The following is a 3,930-nucleotide window of genomic DNA, read 5'->3' on the forward strand; positions in this document are numbered from 1 at the left end:
TATATATAGTTGTTGCTGTTAAATGCCATTGGGTCAGTTTTGACTCATGAAGTCATTGTATATGGTTTCTGAGGAGTGACTGGTAGGTTTAAACCGTCAACCTGAATACTATGCAACATTAAATAATGATGTTTCTGCAAAACACCTCACAACATGGATGAACCTGGAGGACATTATGCAAAGTGAAATTAGTCAGCCACAAAAAGACAAATATTGTATGAGCCCAATGTTGTAAAAAGTTTAGAAAAGGTTTTCTTCATAAAATAAACCATCAGTGTTCGTTACAGAGAGAAGGAAAATCATTCGTGGGCTAAAGGATAGATACATGTTAACATGGGTGATAGGGCAAGTATTATACAACAAGAGAAAACTTAGCAGAGGGAAGATGAAGATAGTGAGAGACACAGGAAGAGATGCAAACAGGTAAAGTGAACAGAGGTAAATAATGTTAACTGCTGATACATGGAAGGGTGTCAATTATTGTAACAAAATAAAGTATATGATTTTCTGAATGTAAAACTGTTATCAGCATTGTAAACCTTCCCTCAATTCACAATAAAAAGTCTAAAAATAAGTAAAAGTATAATTGGTAAATGTGTACACTAGAGCTGTATTCCCTTACCATACTTTTTCAACTTGTAAGCTGAGCAAATTATGTGAGAAACCAGATTGTATGAATAAACACAGGGCATCAGGATAAGAGGAAGATTCATTAAGAACAGACAATATGCAGAGGACACAACCTTGTTTGCTGAAAGGAAGAGTCTTAAAATACTTACTGATGAAGATTAAAGTCTACAGCCTTCAGTATGGATTGCAACTCAAAGTAAAGAAAACAAAAATCCTCATCACCACCTCATTTCCATTTCAAATTATGATAAATGGAGAAAGGATTGAAGTTGTCAAAGACTTGATTTTCTTGAATCCACAATCAAAATTCATGAAAACATCAGTGAAGAAATCAAACGATGCATTGCATTAGGTGAATCTGCTCGAGACCTCTTTAAAGTATTCAAGAGCAAATATTATCATCAATTTAAGGACTAAGTTTGCCAGACCCAAGCCATGATCTTTTCAATCATCTTATATACTTGCAAAAATTGGACAATGAATAAGGAAGACCACAGAAAAAATGATGCACATGAGTTAATAGTGTTGGAGAAGAATACTGGACATACTATGTCCTGCCAGTAGAACAAACAAATCTGTTTTAGGAGAAATATGGCCAGAATGTTCCTTAGGAAAATGAACGGTGAGACTTTTTATCTAGCACTTTGGACATGTTATCAGGAGGGACCATTTTCTGGAGAAGGATATTATGTTTGGCAAAGTGCAGAGTTAGTGAAAAAGAGGAAGACCCCCCAGTGAGATGATTGGCATAGTGGTAGCAGCAATGGGCTTAAGTATAACAACAATTGTGAGGATAGCTCAGGACCAGGCAATGTTTCATTTTGTTGAGCACAGGGTTGTTGAGAGTTAGAACTAACTTAATTATAAATAAATCTTGGTGTGGTACCATAGACAAAAACACCAGATTGCAATGTTGACTTGAACCACAAGGTCAGTGATTGAAACGCATCATCCGTTTCTCAGAAACTCTATGCAGCATCTCTCTTAGTCAGAACTGACTTGAAGGCACTTAGCAATAGCAATAACAACAGCAATAATTATGGACTAGAAACGTTGGAGTCTAGGATCACATTGATATCAGTAGAGATACTTAGTAATGGTTGAATTCTAAATATATCTCAGAGGTAGCTCTTTCATGATTTGCTGACAGGTTGGACCTGCAGTGAGATAGAAAGAGAAGAATCAAAGTTTTTTGATATGAGCAATTGGACGCAGAATATTTTTTCCATATATTAATAATAAGGAGCTCTGGTAGCGTAGTGGTTACGAATCGGGCTGCGAACCTTAAGGTCAGAAGTTCGAAACTACCAGCTGCTCCGCAGGAGAAAGATGAGGCTTTCTACTCCCGTAAAGATTTACACCCTCGGAAACCCTATACAGGGTCGCTATGGGTCGGAACTAACTCGATGGCACATAACAACAACAACAATTAATAATAAACTAGGAGTCCTAGTGTGGTGCTGCAAGATAATGCACTGGACTGCAAGGTCAGTCTGAGTTGGAAGGTTGGCTGTTGAAATTCACTGCTCACTCCTTTGACACCCTATGCAGGTTCTCTGTGTCAGAACTGACTCAATGCCACTTAACAATAACAACAGCAGTTATAAACTGAGCTTCCAGATTAAACATACTTTCGAATGTTTTGTTACTTAAAACCTTATAAATAACAGTGAAACACGGTCCAATAGCACCAGGATATTGAATATTGAAGCATAAAAACATAATGAATAGCACCAGATTATTGTCATACATAGTGCCACAGATCAGTGCTTTAGATTGGAAGGAACTCATAATATGACTGGGGAAGAACTGTCTTCTCAAAGTAGAGCAGACTGTGATGATGGGAATGCAGTAAAGTTTCAGGACTTTCATTTCCTGATGGGGTGCAACTCAAAATAAGAGATATATGTGCAAGCATCCAGTAATAATCGGAAATGAAATATACAAAATATGAATCTGGGAAAACTGGAGGTTGTCAAAAATGAAATGGAATGCATAAATAACAATATCCTAGGCATTAGTGAGTTGAAATGGTCTGGTATTAGCCATTATGAATCGGTCATTCACATGGTTTGCTACAATTTGAATGACAAATTGTAAAGGAATGGTGCCACATTTATCTTCAAAAAGAACATTTCAAGATCCATCTTGAGGTATAATGCTGTGTGTGATAGGATGATATCCATATGCCTAAAGGAAGATCAGTTAATATCACAGTTATTCAAATTTATGCACCAACCACTAAAGCCAGTGATGATGAAATTGAAGAATTCAACCAACTTCTTCAGTCTGAAATTGATCAAATACGTCATCAAGATGCATTAATAATTACTGTTGTCTGGAATACAAAGTTAGAAACAAAGTATCAGTAGTGAGAATATATGGTCTTGGTGATAGTAATGATGTTGCAGATAGCATGATAGAATTTTGTGAGACCAGTGCATTCTTCTTTGCAGATACCTTTTTTTAAAACAACATAAAGAAGTGTATACACACGAACCTCAGCAGCTAGAATACACAGATCAAATAGAATAGATCTGTGGAAAGAGATGGTGGATAAGCTCCATCTCATCAAACAAAACAAGTTAAGGGCAGACTGTGGAACAGACCATCAGTTGCTGATATGCAAATTCAGGCTGAAGTTGAAAAAATTTGAAACAAGTCCATGATAGCCAAAATATGACCTTGAAGATATCCCACTTGATTTTAGAAATCACCTCAAGAACATATTAGATGCATTAGACAGACACTAATTACCCAAAACCATAAGAGTTAAGGGAGAACATCAAGAACATCATACAGAAAGAAAGCAAAAGGTCATTAAGACGGCAAGAAAGAAAGAAAAGACAAAAATGGATATTGGAAAAGACACTGAAATTTGCTCTCCACTGTAGAGATATCAAAGCAAATGGAAAAAAACAGGAAGTAAGAGCTGACAGAAAATTTCAAAGGGTAGGTTGAGATGGCAAAGTTATGAATTATAATGAAATGGGCAGAGACCTCGAGTTAGAAAACAAAAAATGGAAGAACATGCTCAGAATTTGTCAAGGTCCTATGTCGGGTTCTAGCCTCGACAAGGAAGTATGGGTGTCACGAAGAAGGGAGATCTGGCGGCAAAAGGGATAGAGACAGAGAGAGATGAAATATATACAAAAAAGACAGACACACAGATATGATACAAGCGGGCAGGTAGACAGATCTGCAAACATATTGCCTAGCATTGCACAGCATTGCACAGCATTGCATGCAGAATTCACTCTACCTCGGCCTTTTATTCTCTTTTTTAGGGAGGGATTTTTT

The 3,930-nt window shown here is 36.9% G+C and overlaps 1 protein-coding gene across 2 annotated transcripts in view; it reads left to right on the top strand.

Moving 5' to 3' along the window:
* Positions 1-3,930, top strand: part of LOC102831324 (uncharacterized protein C4orf22 homolog) — a 1,137,236-nt gene that overhangs the window by 301,067 nt on the left and 832,239 nt on the right. The gene's annotated exons all lie outside the window — the stretch shown is intronic.

The sequence above is a fragment of the Chrysochloris asiatica genome, unplaced genomic scaffold, assembly GCF_000296735.1.
Source record: "Chrysochloris asiatica unplaced genomic scaffold, ChrAsi1.0 scaffold00311, whole genome shotgun sequence".
NCBI classification, from domain to species: domain Eukaryota; kingdom Metazoa; phylum Chordata; class Mammalia; order Afrosoricida; family Chrysochloridae; genus Chrysochloris; species Chrysochloris asiatica.